The sequence below is a fragment of the Pyxicephalus adspersus genome, chromosome 5 (assembly GCF_032062135.1).
Source record: "Pyxicephalus adspersus chromosome 5, UCB_Pads_2.0, whole genome shotgun sequence".
NCBI classification, from domain to species: domain Eukaryota; kingdom Metazoa; phylum Chordata; class Amphibia; order Anura; family Pyxicephalidae; genus Pyxicephalus; species Pyxicephalus adspersus.
The window spans coordinates 85,529,993-85,557,617 of NC_092862.1; the positions used below are offsets into that span (position 1 = coordinate 85,529,993).

At 40.9% G+C, this 27,625-nt stretch overlaps 1 protein-coding gene across 20 annotated transcripts in view; it reads left to right on the forward strand.

The window, feature by feature from the left end:
- The window catches only part of TERT (telomerase reverse transcriptase), a 292,351-nt gene that overhangs the window by 93,379 nt on the left and 171,347 nt on the right, over nucleotides 1-27,625 (forward strand). The window contains exons 7-9 of one of the 20 annotated variants that reach the window (XR_011920880.1): nucleotides 7,042-7,131; nucleotides 7,709-7,783; nucleotides 9,229-10,757. The exons of 18 other annotated variants lie outside the window; for them this stretch is intronic. The gene's annotated coding sequence lies outside the window, so the exon portion shown is untranslated. Of the gene's footprint in view, nucleotides 1-7,041; nucleotides 7,132-7,708; nucleotides 7,784-9,228; nucleotides 10,758-27,625 lie in introns of those variants that run through there. One more of the 20 variants, XR_011920881.1, reaches the window with a different exon arrangement.

Here is a 27,625-nt window from a genome sequence, read left to right on the forward strand (position 1 = left end):
TGCCTGCGGTTACAGCTAATTGAAGGCACCTGCTTCCAATTAGCTGTAACCGCAAAGTTCCCACGGTCCGGGAATCCCACAATGACATTATGATTCATAATGTCATTGTCGGATAACCTGTAAAAAAAAAACAACAAAAAAAAAAACAAGTAAAACAAAAACACATACAAATTAAATGATTTAGGATTAATTTTTTTTTTTAATCTTTTTTTTTCCCGAATTTTTGCTGTCGAATCCCGTGTATTTCGGGTCTTGTCTATCCGAATTCCAACAGCCATATTCGGGTCGAATATAAGGACAACCGGAATTCGAAATACAATACAATAAAATGGGTGTACTCGACACCTGCAGTAGTATAGTTAGGATGAGAAAAAAAAATGCTACAAAGCCATAGTAGGGACAGGAAAAATGAGTAAACAAAAAAAAAGGGGGGGTGGCTGCTCATCATAAATTATAGAGCCTGCGATCTAAGTCAGGGGTGGCGTGATGGTCCAGCCAAGGTGTCCAAACCTTATAGAATTTAGGCATAGAGTCATTGGCAATAGCGGACATTTTTTCCAGCACCATTGTATCCAACAATCTGGACATTACTGCCTGAAAATTAAGGGAAGGTTTCTTCCAAGCTGCTGCTATCACCTGTCGTGTGGCCAGAAAGATAAATGATATTAGTTTACTCTTACTCCTAGAAAAAGTAGGGTTCTGCCCAAGCAGGTCTACCCAAGGATCCCTTCGGATAGGTTCATGCAGAACTGATCTAATATAATTAAAGATTCTTATCCAAAAGCTTTTAACTACTGGACAATCCCACCATATATGGCGGAAGGAGCTGGGAACACTGCAACCTTGGAAACATTGTGGGTTACTCCCTTTGACAAATTTGGCAATTCTTACTGGGGTTAAATACCACCTAAACAGCACCTTGTACACATTTTCCTGCGCCATCACATTTGGGGAGCAGCCGGCAAAAGCCTGCCATATCTCTTGCCAGTCATCTATATCTAAAGTAGAGTCAAGGTCTGTTTCCCAATTAACCATATATTGAGGGTGGTGGGCATCCATATGTATTAGTGAAGCATAAAGCAGGGACATCAGAACAGCAGAACCAGAACTTCGTAGACAACAGGATTCAAAACCTGTTAGCCTAAGTGGGCAATCAGCCACGTTCTTAAGAAGTTCTTTCAGATAATCTCTAATTTGTATAAATCTAAAGACTTCGCTGAAGGGCAGTTCCCAATGTTCCTGCAAATACGCAAAGGACTTGACTCCATAAAAGGAAAACAAATCATAAGCGTATCAGATAGGCCTCGAAGACCACCAGCGAAAGGCTATAGGGTTATCATACGCTGGTTTAAAAGAGGGGCAATTGAAAATTCATCAAACATCAAACCCGCGGGGCATTTGAGCCTATCCCAAAAGCCCAACGCATAAGATAATGTAGGGTCAGCCACAAGGGGACGTTTCGAGGAGGGCATCCAAAGAAGATTATGTAGTGGCACCTAGGATAGTTCTCCCGCATAAATATGAGCCCAGATAGAAAGGTTCTAAAGGCGATGCAGAGCCACTAAAGGAGCCAATTGGGCGCAAGCAAATATTTGTAAAAATTTGGAACAGAAAGTCCTCCGTTAAGTTTGGGTCGGTTATAGCACTTTCTCCGGAACCCGTGGTCTCCTGGGGTGACAGACAAACTGCAGAACCTTTCTTTGTTCCTTTGTTTCCTTTATGTGCCTGCGAGGGAACCAGTATAGGGAGCGTGCGAAACAGATAGAGTAGTTTCGGGAGGTAGGTCATTTTGATCGCATGTATCCTGCCTAGCCACGACAGTGGGAGATGTTGCCACTTGGAACGTAAAATAGAAAGTTCACAAAATAATGGCGGGTGGTTAGCTTGATGAATGGAAGACAATCGAGGTGTAATCTTTATACCCAAATAGGGGATGACTCCCAACCATTTATAGGCAAAATGGGGTTGCAAGGCTTCGACTACTGAGGGTGGCAAAAAAACATTGAGCGCCTTAGATTTTTCCATAGTCGGGATCACCTGTTCCCACTGTCCAAATGTGGGGTTCCGGCGCAATCCAAAGGGGTGACGTGTCAAACAAACGGGCTATAAAAATATTGAGAATAGGAGTGTCATTGGACAATTAGCTGAAAAAACATAACTCAAAAAAAGGTTGTATATACTTTACGTGAGAAAGTGGACATCGTGGATTGCCAACAAGGGATCGTCCAGGAGATTTGAAGGAGAAAACTCGAGAGCCCAGCCGGGCCAGAACTTGAGAGCGAAGCACAGGGCTCCGTTGAAATGGGCCAGGAGGACAAGGCGAAGCCGAACGAGAGGCAATAGCTTTTTGAGAACTTGAAGGTGACGTGGATGAAGGCAGGTGCAGTAGACCAAAGCTTTTCCAAACAGGTTTGTGCTTCATCTGGTGTAGTAAACTGATTCTGACCACCTTGCATCTGGAGCATAAACCTAAAAGGGTAACCCCAACGATATCTTATTCCATTAGCTAAGAGGGTGTGCAGGAACGGGCGAAGGGTTCGCCGTTTAGCCAATGTTGAGGGGGCCAAATCAGCGAACAGGCTATACTCCGTGCCTTGAAACGATAAACGGGAGATGTTGCGAGCTTTTAACAAAAGCGCATCTTTGGTGCGGAAAAAATGAAATTTCGCCACAATGTCCCTAGGTGGGCCATTTTGTTCTTTAGAGTCTAAGGAACGATGGACCCTATCTAGCACAAGGCGCTCAGCTGGGATCTCTGGTGCTAGCTCTTGGAAAAAAGCAGTAACATAGCCTTGCACATCAATAACAGTCACAGGGATACCTCTAATCTGAAGGTTACTGCGGCGTGACCGGTTCTCAGATCAGGTCTAGGCTTTGCAGTATGGTCGTGGTGTCATCCATCCGGGTTTCAAGAGAAGTTGGCCAATCTCACGAATGTCACGGCGCAATTCTGATGTGATGGTGGCTTGGGACAACTCTTCACAAATCATGGCTCTCATTTTTTGCAGGAGGGTTGAATCTTCACACTGAGCTGTCTCCCTCAGGAGACTAGGGGTAGCATCCATGCTGTCTTCCGACTGAGGCATCGGGGAGGAGGCTGGAGAGGCGTGGGGCAAAGACGCCGGCGCCATATTGGATCACGAGGCCGCACCACGGGATGTGTTTTGCGGTGCCGCGGGACGCTTCGTTTTAGATGTCGGACCCATCCTAGATGTTCCCCGGGAGTATGCCAGGACAGGAGTGTGAAGGTAAGTTGCTTCAGTGTCCGATTGACATGCTACTGTGTTTGCTAACAGCCCGAGGTTGAGCTAGGCCTGATCAGGAAGCAACCATCCAGCAGGCTGCGCGCATGCGCCCCACTTATGGCTTTTTTAACATCAGCTGTAAGCCACATAGGTTTTAATTTTAGCCTCTTAAACTTATTACCCATTGGAATATATTTTTCAGTTTGCTGTTGTAGAACGGACTTGAAACATTCCCATTTCTGTTCTGTGTTCTTTGAGGACAATATTGTCTCCCAGTCCAAGTCACAGAGAGCCGCCTTTATTAATGGAAAATTTGCTCTCTTAAAATTAAATTTTTTTTATCTTTCCTGTTTTTGCTTTCTGTTTACAGCTAACATTAAATAAAATCGAATTATGGTCACTGATACTCAGATTCTCTTTTATTTGCACCTTTGTTATAAGCTCTGCATTGTTAGAAAGAACTAGGAAATGTAAAATTATGCACTTGGGCGCTCACAACATGCATGCTTTATACTGTCCAGGGGGAATACATTTGGGGGAGTCAGAAATGGAAAAGGATCTGGGGGTTCTGGTAAATCATAGACTTATTAACAGCATGCAATGCCAAGCTGCAATATCAAAAGCTAGTAAAGTACTTTCTTGTATTAAAAGAGGAATAGACTGCAGAGATGGAGACATTATCCTGCCCCTGTACAAAGCATTGGTCAGACCACATCTGGAATATGCAGTCCAGTTTTGGTCACCAGTTCACAAAAAGGACATTGTTGAATTGGAGAGAGTGCAGAGAAGGACAACTAAATTAATAAAAGGAATGGAAAAGCTCAGCTATGAGGAGAGATTAGCTGAACTGAATCTATTCTCCCTTGAGAAGAGACGTTTAAGGGGGGATATGATCACCCTGTGTAAATATACAAAGGGTCCATATAGAAAACTCTCTTTCCCATTATTCACTTTGAGATCATTACAAAGAACCAGAGGGCACTCTTTGCGTCTGGAGGAAAAGAAGTTTAAGCTCCGGATAAAAAAGGGATTCTTCACTGTAAGCTCTGTGAAAATGTGGAATCGGCTCCCTCAGGAAGTAGTTTCAGCAACTACTATAGATTGCTTTAAGAAAAAACTAGATGCTTTTCTAGAAGCACAGAATATAACTGGGTATTGAGGCTTTAAAGTAAAAATAGCAGTGACTGTTGAATGGAATCAGGAAGGAATTTTTTTCTCCTGTTGAAAAAAATTGTACCAGGGTTTTTTTTTGCCTTCCTCTGGACCAACTATGTTTTATAGGGTTTTATATCTGGGATATGTTTATTACTCTAGTGGTTGAACTTGATAGACTTATGTCTTTTTTCAACCTAACCTACTATGTAAATACTTACGCGGCAAGACGTTTTCAATCAGCTCATCACTGACTCAACGTCCCTCTGCCATTGTTTGTGAGCTGGAGGCAGAATGTTGGTGCACCTCTGGCTGTTACGTCTGGAATTTCCCAGTTATCAGCATGGTGTATGCAGAGGTTGTGCAAGACGCAGCATGCCATGATGATTCTGGCAGCTTTCCAGGGTGCGTACAGGAGTTCACCACCAGGCCACACCAAGCACAGAAACCAAGTTTTTAGCATCCTGATTGTGTTCTCCATGATCCCCCAGCTTTTCTGCAGAGCCTCGTTGTAATTATGCTGTGCTTGTGACCAAGGGTGACGCACTGGTGTCATAAGCCATGGAAGCTGCCCATATCCTTTGTCAGCAGTTAAGACAAAAAAAGTGGTAGTTATTGTTCTAAGTGTTCTGTGGGTTCAGTGTAACCCTAGAGGTTCTTACAAAGGTTGCTAAGGGTTGTGCTCTCAGGTCTGTTTAGTGCTTTTTGGTTGTTAGGAGCCGTTGTTACTACTGACTACCACAATGATGTACTGTGAGCTGTGGACATAGTAATTATAGTAGGGCTTCCAAGAAAAACTGAAAGTTAGTCCAAGGGTTCCCCCATGGTCACAATATTGTACAGTATTTCTAAACTATTTTTATAAATATTATATTATATAAAATATATACAATATAGGTAATAGCTTTGCACACAGCAGTCATTGATTTCTTATTAATGTTATTGTGACACTATGTTGTTGAGAACCTATGCAAAGGGACTACAACTTCTTAGCAACATATTAGTGTCTTTATGATTTAACTACTGTTATTGTTAGTTGTATTACAGTAATTACTTTAAACATGAACCTCTGGTAGATGGCTGTCTGACGCAGGATATAGGCATCATGGCATAAACCTGGGAAACCTGTGTGTACACTCATGATTCTCCTGTTGGCATCACAGACTACTTGTACATTCAGCAAATTATACTGCTTCCGGTTTTGAAAGGAGATTCCTGTTTAGGGGCCCGAATTGCCACTTGGGTGCAATCGATATATAAATATTTGGAAATCCCGCTTCCCTGAAGAAATCCAGCTTTACATTCCTCTTCTCCTGACCTGTGTGAGGGAAATTAATATATAGTGGGACAAAGTTCACAATGGCATTTATGACCTGCATAAACACCCTGGATACTCTAGGCTGACCCAAGCCACAAACTAAGCCCGAGGTCCTCTGGAATGATTGCCTGCCTAATATGTAGAGAGTGACCAGGAGTCTGGACATTCCTGGCACAGCCTGGCTTCTTCTGGTCTTGGGAGCTATTTTGTCCTCCAAAGGATTGTAGAGGTTATGGATGACATGATGTGACAGGCGGAATCGCCCCGCATATACGTGCGCATGCCACTGCAACCCTATATTATATCAGAGAAGTTGTTAGCCCTTCTGCTTGCAACATTTCATAAGCCTTCACGAACCAAAACATTCGGACATTCTAAAAATCCCCCAAAAATATATATTTAAGGTAAGAATCCACCACTTACTTTCTTCCTTTAAAAATGTTTAAAAAAATGTTTTTTGTGTTGTCCCATAACTAATTTTCTTTTTCCTCCTAAGACCATGTATCATCCAGCAAGAAAAACACAACCCCCAAAAAACACCCCTGGCACCAGCACCACTGCTGGCACTACCACCCCAGGACATTCTCCAGCCCATAGACCAGTAGGCAGCTTCCTCAGGCAAGCTAGGTTGCCTAGACAAGCAGGCAAAGAAACATCCAGGCCCCTGGGCCCTCAACCTGGCAGCTCAGCCAGTTTGAGCCAGCCCAAGGATTCTGCTTCCAATGCAACCAGGTTCACTCCTGAGCAAAATGCAGCCCTCATGGTGTCCTACATCAAATTTTTTCAGGGAATCCATGGGGGCTTGGACTCCCAGACCTCCCATGCTGAAAGGCAGGGACTCTGGGAGGAAATTGTCAGGAGGGTTAATGCAGTGGGCAGTACGCAAGGGACCATTACCCAGTGTCAAAAGCGTGGGTGACATCTTCAGACACTTCAAAAGGGTCCTGGGCACAGAGGCTGTAAGGAGTGGGACATATCCTCAACACATTGTACAGCGTCTCAGGGAGTCTGAAAGAACAGCCATTGCCATTCATTAGGCCAGAAGCGGTGGTAGGGATGGGCTTCTGGGATGACCCATGCTTGGCAACCATCTAAATTCAATCTTTTTAGACTAATTGCCTAACTACAAATGTCTTTTTTATTTTTTTTTGGATTGCAACAGTTTAGTAATTTAAACTTATGCCAAAGTTGTATTGTGTTTCTCCTTAGTTTTGTTTGGGGGGAAATCTGAGATAATTTTTCTACGATGAGCTGTTTATTGTTTTGTATTTTTGCATTCCTATTACTTGCATCAACAATTTATGTATTTCTAATTTTTGACAATAGTACGCCCTGAGACGCAGCAGTCCCCTCCTGCCCTCCCTGGTCATTAGGATGTCACTTCACATGTAGAAGATGACACTGGTCTTCCTCCTGGTAAGATGAATTTTCATAGTATAGCTTGTTTGACATTGTGCAGCTGTCTATAATCATGTTTAAAACAACAGTCATATATGTAATATTTCAGCTCCCCAAATGTTACATTTCACGCATTTGTTTGTGAGTGTTATGATTTTTTGTTATTTTTAGGGGGGAACTGATCAATACAAATAATCTTTTACAGTCAAGCTCACTCTATTTCTGTTGTTTTTGGTAAACCGTAAAAGTTATTCTAATCAAGTACGAAGTCTCAGCTCAATAATATACTTGTATTGTTGTAATGACCTTAAAAAAATCTAAAAATTAAATACAAGAACACAATTTTATTTTTGTTCACTAAATAAGCACAAATATAATTATTGGTAGGGACTAAATACGGCACACCTCACTTCTCTTAAACTTGCCTCTAACATAAATGTGCTTGCAAATTGGCCAACTACATTTCTGTTGTTTTAACTGACATACTAAGGGGTTCTGCTGTGTATTGTATGCAGAATGTATTGTTGAATGATGTTACAATCACATTTAGTTTGAAGAGGACATATCCAACAAACTCAACTACGTTACTTTTAAGGTAACATGATATGTTGGAGGAGATGACCAGAGAGGAATCAAGAAATGGTGGCAACTTTTCCAAGCTTAAAAACAGGTAAGTGTAGGATAAGAGCATGGTATATATTTTGCTGTGCAAACAGCTATTGTGTGAAAACTAATTTTTTGTGTGTTTCTGTTTTGTAAAGGAGAACCAAGGATGTGAAGGAAAGCCTGCAATGATGTTTTTAAATGTGTAACTTTGTGTTTGAAACAAAAAAAAAAAACATTTTGCTTTGAGTTTTTTTTTTTTTTTTTCCCGACCCAACTGAATTTTTGTAAACAAAATAAATATAAAAAATATTTATAATTAAAATATAAAATTGTAAAACTTTTAAAAAAACATTTACAGTTTTTTTTAAAAAAACCTATAACATCTGGGCATACCCTGAGGAGTGGACATCCCCAGCTGATGCTCTATGGCAGACATCCTGCTGTGGATCCAGTACAGGCTACCCCCATGGAGTTGCTGCTGGGTGAAGAAAAAACAAAGAATATATTAATCTGAAGAGTTGGGGAAAAACATTTAGGAAAAGTATTGTTCTTGGAAAAACAAAACTAGAAACTTACTAGCAAGATGTCTGCCATATGGCGGGGGTGGGGATGGGACCTCCTCAGGGCTGGCTGCCTCCATCGAGCTAGAACTGACTGTGTATGTGGAAGGAGACAAAAAAAACTAGGTAAGTACTGAGCGAATGCAAGGATATAATATGCAGCTAGTTCTTAAATTGCACAGTACTAAAGAATGAAAGTTATGTTATCTAGTTTCATCAAGTTATGACTGTTTTGCTGTTTATACCTAGCAAAACAAGAAAGAAAGGTGCTTCCTGGGGCCAAGCTAATTATAGCAATGGAATTGGAAGTGATGCAGTTTGGTGTCCATGAAGGTTGTGGCTTTTCACAAGGGACAAACTTGGCTAAGTGACATTCAACCTTTGGCTTCTGTTAAAAGCTGCCTAGACACGAAGCTAGTGATACACTCCTAATGATACTTATTGGAGCTAGGCCTAACAAACTATATCCTAGCTTAGATTATTTGTCCTAAAGAAATGTTCACTCTATAGAAAAACTATAAATACTTACATTCAGAGGAGGAACTTCCTCGGTGTCCTCTGGAGAAGGTGATGGCAAGGCCGCTCCAATAGCTGTAGATTCAAAATAAACAGAATAAGTAAAAGTGGGTGGGCCGAACTAAAGTAGATTTGTAAGGTTAGTCAAGGATAACAGAATAATGCTGAACTTTTAACAGATACTTTTTGATTATGTAAAAAAATTGGGATAAAACATTTGCCAGTAAGGTACAACTGAACAACTCATGTCTAATTTTCTTCATGCTAGCCAACAACCTAGAAAGAACCTTCATTTGACACATGACAAATGACTGGAAGCTACATGGAATCATGCTAGATCTTTGTATTTTTCACTAAAAATGTTGAAAGTAGTATGAGAATGTGTTTGATTGAAACATTTTTAACAAAAGGTGATTCTAAGGTTATCTTACAGGCAATGTCCTCGACCGCCTCCTCTCCAACGTCTGAGGGTGCGGGCTGCTGAGGTCGGGCAGCGGGCTCCTCCTCCACATCTTGTGGCATGGCCAACCACCTGACTGGTTGCTCCACGATCATCAGCCCCCGTGATGTAGAATTGGCTGTAAAAAAAAAAAAAAAAAAAAAGCACAAACATCAAAAATTAATAAAGGTAAGAAAATCTAGGAAGTGAGAAACAGTTCTAAGTCCAGACAAAACTACCTTCCCCAACCAAAAAACATTCTAAAACTCCCCTTAATAGGAGGAGAAGACAAAATGCAATACTTACCAGAGAGGATGCAGTCCCCCACTTTGCGGAGCAAAACCAGTCTCTTTCGCTTCAGGTCGCACTTGGGTGACTCCCTGCAGGGGTCCACAGCCTGTCTGCAGGCCTCTCCATACTCCGCTGCTTGGCGTAGATCGACAGCTGCTGATTGTACCGCCAAAGAGGCATTGTCTAAAGAAAAACATGCATACACATATTTAAATGTGTACGCATGGATATAAATTATGCATGAACATGCATACACACATTTAAATGTGTATGCATGGACATACATTATGCATGAACATGGATACACACATTTAAATGTGTATGCATGGACATAAATTATGCATGAACATACATGTATGCTCATTCAACTAAAACAAGAAAAAAAGAAAAAAAATTTACCGAACTATGTAGCGCAGGTCCTTCTCGGAAAACAACGGGGACGGCATGTTTCGGACACAGATATGAAACTTCCGGTTTCACCGGTTTTCAACTGTGCATTTGCATGTATGTGCACGTAGCGCGTTATGCGTATCTGCGTGAAAATATGCACATCGTGACTACTTTTGGTTTTAGAATTTTGTGACCACTACATAACGTGCTGGTTTAGGCCTTTCTACAGCTTAAAAAAAACACAATTGTTTTTTTTTTAATCTGGAAGATCAGGCAAAGTTTAAAATCCTGCGAGTAGATCACATCAAAAAACACAAATACAAATTAGTATCACAACTTTATTCCACAAAACCACTGAAACATCAGAATAAAGACACTACACAAACGCCACTACATTAAAACAAAAAAACAAAACTTATATTAAAACACATGTACACACATACTTCCATAGAAAACCACATTATGACTAAAAATGGGCCAACATAATACTGTATTCAAAAAAGCTTGACAATAAGTATATGTGATTTGGACCCATTGGGGAGGAAAACTGTGCTAAAAATTAGTTCGGCAGAACAAACTTTTAAAGGCACTAAGAAACAAATTTGCAAACCAAAAATATGGCTACAAACACAACGTAGCATTAACATTGACTTTCTCATTACAAGATTGACATTAAAACATTTAAATTGTAAAAAAACAAAAGCAGCTATTGTACTAAATGGTAAGCAAAGTAAAAAAAATGTAGCATCATAGATTAGGATAACACACCAAACAAGACCTCCCCTTCCTCCTCCTCCAGGACCCAAAAAACTGACAAAAGAAAAAGCAACAAACAACCTGATATGTACATAGCTATTCGCACAGCTGCTAGGAATTCGCCTATGATTGAGACATGCGCAGTTTGTGAAGTTTGGATAGAGAGAGAGAGATTTATTTATAGAAGAACGTGTGTGTGTGTGTGTGTGTCTTTTGTGTGATGATCTGATCCACTGGCAAAAGAGAGGTCTTGCCTCAGGGATCTATCACCAGGCTGATCCTCGGGTCAGGCATTGTAAGTGTTTAGGTATGCACCTATGTAAACAGCTGAAATCAGTTCACTTTTTTCGAACCTGAAAATATTAGGTCATTTAAAAATATGCTTATTTCTAAGCTAATATATATCTTTGAAACATTTGAACACATCCATACATTTTTATTTAAGTGAAAGAAGTGTGCCATTTGAAAGAATGATTTGTTAGGGAAAGATTGACTTTTAATGCAAGCTCGCTAGTGTCAAGCTGCAGGAGATGCGCGCCTCGAACCGCCAGATCATTGCAGTTGATAAATTTTGGGAGAATACGCTTGTGTATACCCGGCAGCTGAAAATCTGTAATAAATAGTTTTGAGGAGTCCGATGCCGGATTGCAAATACACGCGAGCGAACAAGCAAACTTGCGATTTTGCTTGATGAATCTGGCAAGAGAAAGAGAGAAAAAGAAGCAAGAAAAGATTAAGGTGAGGGAGGAGGGGATGAAAATAACAAAGGAGGGAATATTGAAAAAGGAAGGGGCGGGACAACAAAGACAGATTCCGGGACCATTATTAAATGTGGGGTACACATCGCTTAGATGGAAAATATGGGAGAGCAACATCAGAGAGAAAGCAAGCCCATGTTAAAGTCATTCGTAAATAGTGGATAATCTAGGGTGTCCAAATATTCTGAAAGGCCTCCAATGAGGATCCCCCATAGGGATCATTATGAAAGCTTCTCTCTAAAAAGGTATAAACAATTTGGTTGACACCAATCCAGAATTGCTTAATACTGGGACAATTACACCATACATGCTAGAGGGAGCCCTCAGCTACATTCACTGCTTTTTAAATAGACCCCTTAACGTAGCTTAAAGAGGAACTAAACTAAAAACTGCCAAAAAAAAAGATCCAGGGGTGTCCTGCATCTGGTCCCGTGTCATCCCGTCACCTGTCCTGGAGCCGGCGCTCCAGACGTTGCCATCTTTGTCTCTTTTTCCAGGTTCTTCATCCTTCGTCACCTGACCCAGGTGCAAGATCGGGTGACGTAGGATTAAAAAAAATTTTGCTGATCTCACTGCGCATGCGTGGGAGTGACCTGAAAAGAAGAAAGTTGTGGTTAATTTGCACTGATGGGCCATGAGAAAGAAAAAAACAATATATAAATATAATATAATCATTAGTGCATGTTTTTACAGTATAATGTAACTAGTATGTTTAGCTAAAATGAGCTAGCAATAGTCATGTAACAAACTCATTGGTTGAGATCAGTGTATCATTTTTTTTTACTTTATTTTTATTATTCAGCTTCAAAACTAATACAATACCAATGCAATTCTTTGCATACAGAAAATAGTTTGATATATCAAAACATTTATATTGCATGTTTACAGCAGCAATATGGTGATTGGACACTGAGGAACTTTTTATTATTAAACAAATACAATGGGCAAACAAAACATCCCATCATGTAGTAAATGTCAATAGAACAAAGAAAGAAGCACAGGAAATAAGGGACTTGGGTCAGGAAAGAGAGTTGGGGATGGCATTATCACTGTGATTGTACTATAAACAATCTGATCAACTTTTAATATTACGTACATTACCCACCATGACCTCAAATTTTACATTGTTACACATCATCCACTGTACACATAGTCGAGAGATAAGCTTGAGTTGAGGTGTATTGTTTCCAATAGAACCATGTCCTATTGAACTTGTCTGATCTCCCATCTCTAGACGTTAACAGATCCTCCATTGCCGTAATTTAATTTATCCTCCTATACCATTGAGCTACTGTGGGAGGGGAGGATTGTTTTCACAGTACTGAGATGCAAGATTTCACTGCATTAAGAAGATGTTTTATTAATCAGTTGTGGTACTTTTTTGGTGACGAATGAGACAGATGTAATAATGTAATGTAAATGTAATGAGACAGATGTAATATGTAAATAATTCTGGCCTGTTTTGTATATTCGCATTAGTTAATTTTAGAACAACATCTGCCACCTAGAACCAAAAGGAGTTCACCAAAGGGCACTCCCAGAATATGTGTAAAAGACTATCTATCTCCATCTTACATCTCCAGCAATGGTTGTCCACATGCTGATAAATTTTTACCAAGTGTTTAATTCTTCACTACAGATATCATAGAACTGATATTTTCTGGATATGCATATGGAAATGCCAGTTTCCTCCCTGCCTGACAGGAGAGGACATGATCAGTCAGTTTGAGGACATGATCATTTGGACCATTGTATGCATTCAATGAAGATAAGTACTAACTTACTGTACAGAATACTGTAATCCTTTAACCCTTCCTGACTCTTGTAGTCCCACAAATACTTAAACCTTGTTACAACCCTATTAACTATTAGCTCTCCATAATGAGCCTGATTCATAAAAGATTTCCAAGGCTGGCACTTTTTATTAGTGACCCTGAGTGATTTAGCAAGCCTGGAATGGAACTGGTCCAGGATTGAAAACATTTGCTAACAAATAGCAAATGACTTTTAACAAATCTATTCCAGGATTGCCAGATCACCCAGGTTCACAGATGAAAGTGATGAAAGTGTATCTTTCCCAGCCTTGGAGATCTTTATTGAATCAGGCCCATTATATGGTCTAGATGAAGCTCTATATAGTGGAATTAGTATAATCATGTAAACGAGAATGTGACAATACAATTCTCCTGAAACAGTATCCCAAATTTTGTGATGACATTACCCTAGAACAGTGTAATATGTTTGTTAAGTTCACTTTAAATTAACTGAGATTTTTTTTTATTCTTGTCATTTAAAAAAACATATGCAAACTTTTGGGGTTTGTCTGTAAAACATGAAGAATGAGGGTGGAGAGGTCAAAAAGGATGAACATGTAGAAAGCTGGGTTACTGTAGTCAGAGGAAGTGGTAGGGGCTCCCAGAAAAGGAAGGTCAGCTCTGTGTTTGAGCACCCTAACAAATCTGTAAATGTATGTGAAGATGTACAGGTGGCAAACCCAGTGTTGGTAGCTCTATATGTTACTGCATAGTTCTCCCCAGAGGTTTTTAGCCGGTTGCTCCACTCAGCTGCTTTGAATACCCCGCCCAGCTCTCGGCAGCTCTCATCCTCGGATGCACGGATCTCAGTGAGGCTGCTCTGTGCCATTTGTGCTCTGTGTCATCTGTTCAGAGGATTGCTGGGATGGGAGGTGAGCACACACAGTTCAGCCTTCATGTGAAGGAGACACAGGCAGCCCCACCGCCATCTCATAGCACGAGTTTGGATTTCTGCCTGTGAAATGTATCCACCTCTAGCCCTGCGTGTGAATTCTGCATCCTCACAGCTCTGTGTGTACAAACCTCCATATCTCCTAAGCTGTATGTCACAATGACCTGTAATTTTCAGGGTGCACAGGGGAACCTCATAGATACTAGTTATTACAATTTCAGCCCCCCAGCTTTAAAGAATTTCAAGAGGGGTTGCTGTTTCAGAGGAAAGTGCAACTAGGAGTCCTAAATTGAAAGTGCAAATTGGGGCCCCCGGAGCCACTAACATAGCAAGGAGCATTTGGGTGGGGCCCCTAAATATATACCTACCTGTCACAAATCTATACCTATGAAACTACTGTCTGCTTCTCTTCTTTGAAGCCCAATTTCTCTTAGGGTGGGGGTACAAAACTGAAAATATAGGTGCAAGTGGCGGGCACATTGTCCCCTTACAATCTCATTACTACAGCATCATTAGAACATAAAACACTCTGCTCATCATAATGGGCTGCCCTGTTACACATTCCTGTCCACTTACCTAACATTCTGAACTTCAACTGGGGAATGGGGAGGTGTAAGAAACCAAAAATATAGGTACAAGTGGGGAACATCAGTGACTAACATCCCCTAAAACTTCATCACTATGGCATCATTAGAAAATGAAGCCTGTTACCAATCCTAGGTGCCCAGCACTAATGGCCTGTTACCAATCCTAGGTTCCTAGCAGTTGCCAGAAGTCACTCAGAAGGGGTAAATGTTTTTTGCTGCCAATATGAGCTAAGCCTAACTTGTTACACCACATTAATTATACTATTACACTACTACAATGGATTACACTCTTAAAACTTAGAACACTAGTAAGTTGGGTCACAATACACGGCATAGGACAGTTGTGGCAAAATACATAGAATAGAAATTTGGATATACTAACGGGGCAGGCATTACAAAGTTGTAACAAATAATTGGAAGAAGGAAGAACACTGAAACAATAAGAGGTTACTGGATACCCATGGCATAAACAACTGGGAGCACTAAATTTGCCGTGTTTTGCCGCACCCCCTTTTTACCACCCGGCTACAGCTTCCTACCACCCGGCTGAAAAAAATTTCTGGGGAGAACACTGTTACTGCTATCCCTAACAGACGGGAGAGCACCTCATCTAGTAGGGATGGGGAAGGCAATGCAGGAAGGTGTAGACAATTAGTTGTCATAGGGGATTCTTTGATCAGGAGGACTGATAGAATTGTTTGTCTCCCAGATCCCTTTAACCGAATGGTTTGCTGTCTCCCTGGTACAAGGGTTCAGCATGTGATGGATTGAGTGGGCAAATTACTGGGAGGGGCTGGGCATGACCCAGCTGTCGTGCTCCATGTTGGAACCAATGACAGGATATATGGAAGATGGAGGATCCTTAAAAACCAGGTCCTGGTGTAAAGGGGAACGGTTTGGGCTCTTGGAGCACTGGGCTGACTTTTTATCGGGGTACAGGGCATATAGAAGATGGAGGATCCCTAAAAATCAGTTTCAAGAAATAGGCTTCAAAGTGAAGGGAAGGACTTTCACGGTTATATTCACTGGAATATTGCCTGTGCCGTGCATAGGAGAGGGAAGGAAGCAGAAGCCTAGAAACCTAAACGCATGGCTTAAGTCCAGGTGTAAAAGAGAAGGATTTGGGTCCTTGGAGCACTGGGCTAACTGTTATTGGGGTACAACCTATATTATTATTATTATTATTATTATTATACAGTATTTATAATATGCCAGAAATGGTTTGCACATCAATGGAAGGGGGACTGCTGTGCCACGGTAAAGATTTAGGGGATTGTTGGAGGGGTATTTAAACTAATTTAAAGGACAGAGGGAGTGGAACAGTTAATTAAGGTGGGAGAAAGGTCAGTCACTAGTGGATGGTATGGTTGGGAATAGTTGGGGGAGGGTTATGGATAAGTATAAGGAGTTTCCCATGTTACACACAAATATTGGATTGTGCAGTACTAATTTTACTGAAAAACAGAAGGCTTTGGCAGATAGTGCTGGTAAATGCAGCAATGGTTTAAAGAGCCTGTTCACAAATGTTAGAAGTCTGGCAAACAAAACAGGGGAGTTGGAAGCCTTCATGAATGAAAAGCATTCTGACTTAGTTGGTATTGTTGAATCCTGGCTTTGTTCTTCACATGACTGGGCTGTCTATATTCCTGGTTATACTCTCACTTTCGTAAATACGAGTCAGAAGAAAAGGCGATGGTGTCTTTATTTGAAAGAAGAAATTGCTGATGGAGCATGTGATGAGTTGAGGCATTATGGGTGGAGTTGAATATGAGGATGCTTATCCTTCCTGGCGGTATGAATATTTTGTATTTTTAAATGTCATATCAGTATATTTGACATTTAAAAATACTTTTAATTTTAAATTTTCTGCAGGTCCTGCCCCAGATGCATGCACGCCGCCCACACACCAGCACATACCTAGCTGGCATTTGCATCCCCTAGCCTCGTCTCTAACGCTCACAAGGTGGGATGCGAGGCTAGGGGACACTGATGCTGGCCGGGCATCACTAAATGGACCTAAATGCCGGCCTGGCATCGCTGGAGAACGCTGCAGGCTCGTGAGGACCAGGTAAGCCCTCAGTTCCACACTGAGTGTGGCTTGGGGTTACCACTTTCTGTAAAGAAATTTCACCCCGAGCATGGGAATACTGCCATGGGAGTGAATACACAGTTATGTATTATGAAGTTGATTCATATATATTTTCAAAGCAATCATGTTTAATAATAATAATACCTGTTGTATCAGCACAGAATTGAGATATTCATGCTAGACAGGTTTCTACTGACGTAGAGCATTTACAGTCCAATTAACCATTCCTGTCTCGTTTACCGGACGCCTTATACGATTCTTAAGGGGTGTGCTTTGACTATACCGGCCAAATAAATAAATGTACCTGTACATAGTAAGAAAAATGAGGATAACAGAAATGCAATATTCAACATTAGGTGTGATAAACATATACATAATTGTTCAAAATGGTATATTATATACAGGTCTGTGGTTTTGGTATATGTAAATAGGTTAATGAGTACTCCATTTTTATGTGGGAATTTTAAACCAGAAAACAATCCCACAGATATGATATTCAATGGGGGTAGATGAACTGTGGCACTTAATAAATATAGAAATGATCAATAATCTAGTCTTACAATATTGTAATAAAGTTATATCATATATTGGTATAGAATAATAGAGTATTACTTACATTAGAGGATATTGATTGAGAAGAAATATTGGTTCTTCAAATTATTATCTCAGAGAATTTGATTGTTGGTGCAGAATTGACTATCTTTATTGTGATGTAAAGATGATGAGGTATAGCGTGCTTCTTCTACAAAGGGTATAGGTAAGGGTTGTTAGCAATGCACTAATATACTATTGCATATGTTGCTTAAGAACTTATAGGGAATTTTAGCCAGCTTACCTGGGTGATGGGGAGGCAGGATAGATTTCAGTAAATACTAATGGTTCTGGAAATGGGGAAAGCATCTGATCCCGTGTCCAGTTTAGATGTTGTTCTTTTTCTTAAACACCACTTTATATGGGACTTCAAAGACCAATAACAAAAACCATATTTAAAATCACATAACTTTATTTATACATTGTTTAAAATTTAACAAAAAAAAATAAAAATAATATATATATATATATATATATATATATATATATATATATATATGGCAAACCTCTCTTGTGGAGTGGTTATCAAACAGGTGGTGGCACCAACTCAATCTGATGACATAAGGCAACCCTGCCTATATCACAAGGAATCCCCTGGTACACGTCACTGAGGGGGCATGTAACACCTCCGGACCCAACATTCTCACGTCGGGCTCTGTAAAACCCCGCCCCGCCTATATTTGGCGGGTTCCTGTCACTAACGGGCCAAGGCTACTTCACAGAGCGCTTCAGCTCTTTCTTCACCCTAGACCATCACTACACACAACCGAGAGGTATGGTCCACTACCCTATATATTTACTTGTCCTAAAAGCCTCCTACAAGGAAACTTAACAGTCCTTTCATATCAAAATCACAGCATTGACAAGAAAAAGAACAACATCTAAACTGGACACAGGATCAGATCCTTTTCCTTAATTCCAGAGCCATTAGTGGATACTGAAATCTGTCCTGCCTCCCCATCACCCGGGTGAGCTGACTAAAATTCTCTAAAAGTTCTTCAGCAACATATGCAATAATATATTTGTACGTTGCTAACAACCCTTACCTATAACCTTTCCCAGAGAAGCACGCTATACCTCATCATCTTCACATCACAATAAAGATAGTCAATTCTGAAAAGCTGCACCAACAATCAAATTTTCTGAGATAAGTTTGGAGGACCAATATTTCTTCTCACTTTTCTCAATCAATATCCTCAAATGTATGTAATACTCTTTAATATTCTATACCAATATATGATATAACTTTAATTAGAGTTTTGTAGGACTAAATTTTTTATCATTCTTTTATATATTAGGTGCTACAGTTCATTAAATATCATATTGGTGGGATTGTTTTCTGGTTTCAATCCCCACATAAAAGTGATTACCTCTTTATACCAAAACCACAGACCTCCTACCTACATAGGCATGTTATCCTCTATGTGAATAATTTACCTCTATGTGAATAATATGTAATATTTAATATAGAGTCATTAAATACTACCACAGTTTCCTACTTACAAAAAAATGTTAAGCTTGATATGTATTAGTTTATATTTGTGTGATGTATATAATATACCAATCTTGAACAATTATGTCAATGTTTTTCACACCTAATATTGATTATTGCATTTCTGTTATCCTTATTTTTCTTTACTATGTACAAGTACATGTTCATTTGAACATATCCTGACCATTTTAGTCCAAGCACAGCCCTGAAGAACCCTATTAGGCAAAACGTGTCAGGTAAACGAAACTGGAACGATGAACTTGACTTTAAACCCTCTACGTTAGTAGAAACCTGTCTAGCATGAAAATCTCAATTCTCTGCTGATACAACAGATATTGATTATATGAAATATGATTGCTTTGTAATTATGTATGAATCATCTTCTTGTTAATAGAAAATTAGTTCACAAGCCAGAAAACCCTTTCTTTTTGTTTTCAATAATTTTATTGAGAATAGAAGTTTTACAATTGTTCCGAAGAGGAACAGAGACACAATCAAGGCAAAAAGATAAAGAATCAAACATAGTCCTTTTCACTCCTAGTGGATGAGCATTTCACCAACACAAACATTTTAGCTTGATACACAATAAAAACAAACATCCTCATATATGGAACATAGATAAAAAAGGAAGGATCTAACTAGGAGGAGAAACAGAAGAGAAGAAAAAATAGGGGAAGAGAGAATAGAAGTGAAAAGGAGGGCCGCGGAAAGGTTACAGACAGGGAAAGAGAGGACCCATAGTGAAATATCAGTAGGGGCGAACACTGCAACACTCAAAACGAGAGTAGATTCTTATCAAAGTCTTGTCCATCCAGGGTGCCCAAACCACTTGGAAGGTACCCATGGTATCATTCAATTTAGCTGCCTATAGTTTATTGAGAAAATACCAGTTAAGCTTATGTTTTACTTGGTTCACTGTGGGTTTACTTGAAGACCAGGCCTTTGCAAGTGTTTGTTTGGCCAAGGTAAAAATGAAATTCAGGAGCTTAAATTGGTGCTTGGTACAGCTAGAAGGTTTCAAGAGTAGTAACGCCTCATAAGGGTCTTTGCGCATAGAGTGTCCCAGTAGTGTGTACACAACTTGATAGACTCTTGTCCAGAAACGTTTTATTCTTGGGCAGGTCCACCAAACATGGTAGAGCGTCCCCAGTTCTTCGCATTGTCTGAAACACAGATTGGACACATTTTGATTACATTTGGCAAGTCTAGCTGGGACCAAATACCATGAGCAATTTAAAATGATCCTCATGATACTCTGCATGGACTATGCCATGTGTCACTGTGCCCCAAATCTGTGCCCATTGCGTATCATCTAATGGTGTACCAATATTCTCTTCCCACCTGGCTACATACCCTGGTTTACTGGACACTTCTGCTGTTAGCAGGGAATTGTGGATTAAAGAAAAAGTTCCGTTTCCCAAAGGATCTCTATCACATTTCCCCTCAAAATTAGTGTGCGACAATGTATTGTGGGTGTGCTTAAGTAAAGACTGAACATAATGTCTCACCTGCAAATAGGAGAATACACAGGAGGCGGGGATATCATATTTGGATCTGAAGGTCGAGAAGGACCTGATCCCTGCGGCTACAATAAAGTCTTTAGCCCTGCAGATATCCCGTGTCAACCACTCGCTAAAGCGAGACAGTGTTTTAAAACCTGGTAAAAAACTAGGGTTGCCCACTATGGTAGCCAGTGGGGTATGCGGGGACATCAGAGCACCGAAATATTTTAACATCAACCCATATTTTTTATAGAGTGTTGCATGAAAGGGCTAGAAACCTTCTTTCTTAGCTGTGGGTGGATTTAGAGTGGGGTTTCCAATGCGATTGGAGATATTAAGTGGGCTTCCAACTCCACCCGTAAAGGTTTAGGCAATGTTCTCCCCAGAAATTGTTTTCAGACGGGTGGGGGGAAACAGTAGCTGGGTGGTAAAAAAGTGGCCGGGGCTAGACACAGCAAATTTGGAGCTCCTAGTTATTTATACCAAAAGTATCCAGTAACCCCTGCTATTGTGTCAGTATTCTAGCTACCCCCTATATTTTGTTCCAACTTTCTAATGCCTGGCTTGTTAGAATGTACAATTTTTTCCATTTTTTATATTATACCCCAACAGTCCAGTGCTGTGTATTTTTCCATGTTCCATGTTTTAATAGTGTAATACCTTGTAGTAGTGTAATATTGTGATCAACGTGGCTTAACAAATTAGGCTTACTTCACATTGGCAATAAAAAATGCCCCTCCTGAGTGACTACTTCTTGGCAACTGCTGGGCACCTGGGATTGGTAACTGGTGATAAGTGCTGGGATTGGTAATAGGCATTAAGTGCTGGGCACCTGGGATTGGTAACCGGTGATACCTGCTGGGCACCTTGAATTGGTAACCGGTGATAACTGTTGGGCACCTGGGATTGGTAATAGGCAGTAAATGCTGGGCACCCGGGATTGGTAACCGGTGATAAGTGCTGGGCACCTGGGATTGGTAACCGGTGATACCTGCTGGGCACCTTGGATTGGTAACTGGTGATAACTAATGGGCACCTGGGATTGGTAACCGGTGATAACTGCTGGGCACAGGGAGAATGTCACAAGAAATAGTTGAGGATAGGAAGTTGATGGATACCAGCACATGGTCTATTCTAGACCAGGTATTGTAATGGTGCAAATAAAATGTGTAGTCGCATTTGGGTGGGTGTAGTTCCCTCCAGCTATCAGAAAAATTATGTCTCTGCAGGAACTTAGCGAAACGGGTAAGGACATTTAACTGCGTTGGACAGGTGGGGTCTGCTTAGCTTGGCGCCTACTCAGAGATGGATGGATTATCCTGTTAGAATCACCTGACATTATCAAAGTACCTCTCTGATGTTGTTTAACTAATGTGATCAATTGAGTAAAAAATTGCATCTGCTTGGTGCTGGGAGCGTAGTATAATACAATAGTAACGTCACCCAGTAAACCTACTATAATAAGGTACCAACCTTCCGTGTCTTTAATTTCTAAATCACATGTAAAGGGCAACGATTTTCGAAAACCGATTATTACCCCGTCTTTATTGTGCAATTTGCAATAAAATGTATGAGTATGAGTTGCTAAAATATTTTGGGCATGAACTAAGTGAGAAATGGGTCTCTTGGAGACGGATTATATTCACATGCTTAGAATGAAAGTACCTAAAAGCCTTAGTATGCTTGTGCGGGGAATTCAAGCCCTGTACATTCAGGCTCATAACATTTATGGGCATAGCAACCAGTACTTTGAAACTCTTGAATGTATGTTACCCCATGGCCAGATGGTAGGTGTGAGGATGGCCCTCTCAGATAGGTGTGAGGATGGCCCTCTCAGAACCAAGAGAAGGGGGGAGGGGCAGGGAGAGAGGAAAGACATAAGTAGTCCAAAAGGAGGGCAAAGGAAAGACAGAGCAGAAAAGACATCTTACAATAACAACATGTATAGATTAACATTAAATCAGAGAAACATAGGCTCACCATAAAAATGGGAACAAGGGTGAGCCACACCCAACCGGCAACACCAATTGGGGGATATGGAGCATGGAGTGGCGACCACCCCAAAAAAAGCTCAAAAAAGGGGAAAAATAACCAGTCAACAGACATATCAAAACAAGATATCCAACTCAGAACTATCCTTCACAACAAAAAGGATGATAGGCAAGGATTCAAAAAAGAAAAAAGGGGATATAAGCAGAACAGCATTGTCATGTATACGGGCTTGATGTTCCCTCTGCTGGCTGGTCATGGCCTCATTGGGGAGATCAAGAAGCTGCAGGAACTTGAGAGGTAGAGCAATCCATAAGACCCAATTCACAAAGATATTGAGTAGCTTCCTCAGGGGTAGGTCGCACCTTGGAAACGGAAGGACATCCAAAAGGGGAATCCCCATCTGTGTTGTACATGATGTTGGTGAAGAACTTGAATGAACGGCTTCATGGCCCTGTGCTTTTGTATAGTGGAAGGAGCTAAATCTGCAAAGACCTAATAATCGTCGCGTTGAAAGGATAAAAGTTCTTTCTCTCTAGAGCAGCGAAGAATATGTTCGTATGTACGATAGAAGTGGAACTTTATGATTACATCACGGGGTGGACCCTTCGGTTGGCGGCTGGTCAGAGCTCCATGAACTCTGTCCATCTCTAGGCGCTCCACTGGTACATCTGGAGCTAATTCCTGTAGTAGAGCTAAGATAGTAGATGGTAAGTCCACAATATGCTCAGGGAGACCCCTTATGCATAAATTTGAGCGGCGTGCACGATTCTCAGCGTCCTCCAATTTGTAGCGCAGAGTTTGGATTTCAAGCTTTAATGAATCAATATCTTCTTCGTGACCTTCTAAAACTGTGGTAGCATCATTCATACGGCCTTCTAATTGTGCAGTACGATGGTAGACTTCTTTCATTTCCTTAGTGAAAAATCCTGCCAATCTGGTAAATTGATCTTCCAAAACCTTATGTAGTATGGATTGGAACTGCTTTATGGAAAGTGAGGCTAAGGAAAGAGCTAGATTGAGAAGTCAGCCCCAGGATCAATAAGAGCAGGCGATTTGGCGCTATACAGGGCTGCTTTGCGGTGCCCAGAGGTGTTGCTATCGTGAGGGGGCGAACCGCCCTGCTGGATCCCGCTCATACCTGGGCTGGATGCTGCCAGCTGACAGGACATGTCTTCAGCTGGCAGGTATGGCTGGTCTGTTGGCGCGCTGGACGGGCCCACAGAACACACGGGGCTCGCAGGCGCCATCTTGGAGAGAAGCCTGGCAGAGGCCGCATGGCGATCTTGTTTTGCCTGCCGTTTCTTGGAGGCTTGAGAATGAGTGCCCATAGTGAAGCAGTATAGCCACTGTGTCCTGGACCGGGAACAGAGGGTAGGTATGACGCTGTGCTCTTCTGATAGCTTTTCTTTTAGTCAGGGTGTAGCGGAGCTAAGTTAGGCAGCTGCCATCCCGGAGACCCGTGCATGCGCACTTAAAACCACATCTTTTTATCTTTCTTTAACCATTATAATAGCAAAAAGATCAGATGTGAGCATGTAGGCCCTTTAAAGGATGTTTTAGGGTTGGTAACTGGGGATAAAGAAAAGGCTGATAAAAATGGTAGAGCTCAAGTCCAAATTGCTAATAGCAATGTCCCTGCCTTAAATGAGCCACAATGGCTCAAAATTTAAATGATTGAGAAACAGTTGGGTAAAATTAAGGTTGGCAAAGCAGCAGGACCTGATGGATTATATCCACGTGTCCTCTAAGAGCTGAGCTCTGTTATTTCAAAGACGTTGTTTGTAATATTTAGGGACTCTTTAATCACCGGCATGGTACCAATGGATTGGCTTAAGGGCAACATGGTTCCTATTTTCAGAAAGGGAGCATAGTCATTACCAGTTAACTGCAGACCAGTAAGTTTAACATCCTTAGCTGGATAGGTCCTAGAGAGTTTGATAAAGAACCACATGGAGGAGTTTCTGCGGAAAATATTATAATAAATGATAATCTGCATGGATTCGTGAAAAACCGAAGTTGTCAAACATATTTACTCTTTTTTTATGAGAAATAAAGTAGACAGTAGACAGTGGAGTAGCATTTGTTATAGTGTACTTGGAGGTTGCCAAAGCATTTGACACAGCACCCCACAGACGGTCTGTGAATGAATCTGTAAATGGATAGGGAACTGGCTTAAAGACCACATTCAGAGAGTAGTGATTAATGATTCATACTCTGAGTGGTCTAAGGTTTTTAGTGGTGTAACCCAGGGTTTAGTGTTGGGACTTTTACTGGTTAACATCTTTATAAATGATATAGAGCTTGGTATTGAAAGTACGATTTCTGTGTTTGCAGATGACACCAAACTATGTTAAAGAATTAAGTCCATACAGGATGTCTATAATCTACAAGCAGACCTGGATGAACTGTTTGATTGGGCAGCCAAGTCGCAAATGACATTTAATTTTGATAAATATAAAGTTATGCTCTTGAGGGCTAAAAACATGCTTCCTTCATACTGTCTAGGGCAGGGGTCGACAACCCACGGCTCCGAAGCCGCATGTGGCTCTTAAGCCTCTTTATTGTTGCTTCCTTTCCTATTTACCGCAGCTGACGTTGACACTTCTGCCGGCGGGGTAAGGGGACACTCCTTTTCAGTGCAGTGCAGAGGAGAGGGATTCTCTTTCAGGGGCGTTCCTGGTGGGGGCGGAGCCATCAGCATGGGGACTCCAGAGAGTCCAATGCTGATACGAGTCCCGCGTCCCACATGTTCCCGGGTGCTTACACGTGGGACACAGGACTAAATGCAAATGCAGCTGCTCATTGAGTGATGCACGGCTGTTAAAGTACCAGAGAGCCAGGAAAAAAGTTAAGTTTGTGAGTAAGTTATATCAACTAATGATGCATTATTTATCAGATGAATAATTTATGATTAGGAACTAATCATATAATAATGATTAGTCACTAATCATATATTAATCATCTGATAAATTATTATTAATACACAGTATTTGTATAGCATCATCATATTACGCAGCGCTGTACAAAGTCCATAGTGATGTCACTAACTGTCCCTCACAAGGGGCTCACAATCTTATGTCCCTACCATAGTCATATGTCATTAATGTAGTCGAAGGTAAATTTTTTTGGGGAAGCCAATTAACCTAACTGCATGTTTTTAGAACATGGGAGGGAACCTTAGCAGACACGGGGAGAACCTGCAAACTCCATAGAGTCCTGGCCGAGATTCGAACCTAAGACTAAAGCTACGTACACACTTCCAATAATTATCGACGAACGATCCTGCACGATATCTGCGAACGATCATATAGCACCGATCCTGTACATGCAGATAACGACACGATCGTTCGCAGATATTGTACACACAATAGATGCGATCGTTTGAACGATACAGGAAGTGACGTGCACCACAGGAAGTGAGCAAACGTTCGTTCACCGCGCATGCTCAGACCATTAACGATCAATGAACGACTGTACACACGATAGATGGTAAACGATCGTCGTCCGATCCGCCGGTCCGGTCGTTCATTTCCAGCGACTATTCTCGTTCGTCGGCGTTGGTTACTTTTTTTACGAACGATTTTTGCCCAATCGATCGTTCGTCGTTCGTTCGTCGTTCATTTCCAACGATAAAAATTGGAAGTGTGTACGCAGCTTTAGCGCTGCAAAGGCCAGAGTGCTAACCCCTGAGCTGTTAATCTTGGGACAAATAAATCATGATAAACATACATTTAAGTAAATAAGTATACTATCATATGAATTGGATTAATTTGATCATGATCACAGTGAATTTTTAAAAAGAAACATTTTCTTTTATACAAAATTACTATTTTCTTGTCATTAAGTATATTATTGCACAAAGCACCTTTAAAGTCCTATTCCAAGAAAAAAATGCTTTGAATGTATTCTAATAACAGTTATTTATTAATTTAATTTTTATTTATTTAGTATTTCATTTTTGTTTATTTTGTTGCAAAGTAAGCTTGAAGTGCGAGGTAATACTTTAACATCGAATTTTAGTTTTTATAATTTGCCAATTAAAATATGCCTCACATCCATGTCTATAACCCTCGCCTTTACCTGCAGGCGGCTTCTTGAGTGTGCAACGGCTGCATTCATTGATCAGCTCAGTGTGTGATCCCCGGCACTAGAGGTTAAATGGGGACAAGCGTCATCAGGATTTTCCTTTCCTCAGCCAATCAGAGAGCACTAGAGGTTTTGAATAGGGAGACATGTCCCCATTTAACCTTTAGTGCCGGGATCGCACACTGAGCTTGATCAATGAATGCATAGAACTTTGGCGATTTTACACTGACCTTTCTCGCTTACAATTTCAGTAAGCAAGAACGGCCAAATTCGCCGCGAGGTCGAGTTTAAAAATCTTGCCTAAAAATCTTGCTCGCTCATCCCTACTTATAAGATCAAGAGGGGAAGCTGTTCATAGACCGAGAATACATGAAAGAATTGTTCATAAAAATATCAGAGCATCTATACTCCGAATTCAAAAACAAACAGGAAATTTTTAAGAAAATTAAAGAAATGCCTCTCTCTGCAAAGCCTGTCAAGGACAGGACCACAAAAATGGCAACAAACATCACCAGTAAGCAAATTGAAGTCATCAATTCAGCTCAAGTATATTCAATTGCCTGTGATGAGTCAAGTGATGTAAACAATATTGAGCAGACAGCACTGTTATGCAGATGTGTGAACTCTGACGGGCCGCAGGAAGAACGGATTGAACTCATACCGCTAAAGGGCCAAGCGCGGGGACAGGACATTTCTGAGGCTGTTTTGAGTTGTCTAAAAGCCAAAGGAATAACGCCACTCACCTGGTGTCAGTGTCTACTGATGGTGCACCCAGTATAAGAGGAGCACAGAAGGGCTTTGTGAATTTACTTCAAAAGTTGCTGGATCGAGAGCTGATGATGTTTCACTGCATCTTGCACTGTGCACTCAAATATTCTCCCGTAAATGTGTGGAAGTGATGAACCTCGTTATTAAGATAGTGAACAAAAAAGTTTTGTTCATTGTTGGATGAAGTGGAGAGTGCTTTTTCAGATCTCCTGCTGCACAACAGAGTTCAGTGGCTGTGAAGGGGAAACGTGCTAAAATGCTAAAAGTCACTTAAACACGCTGAATAAAAATCTACAGGGAAAGGGAAGCACGGCTCTGCAGTTGCTTGAGGATATTCTGGTGTTTGAACGCAAGATGACAGTGTTTGCCAAAGATGTACAGAG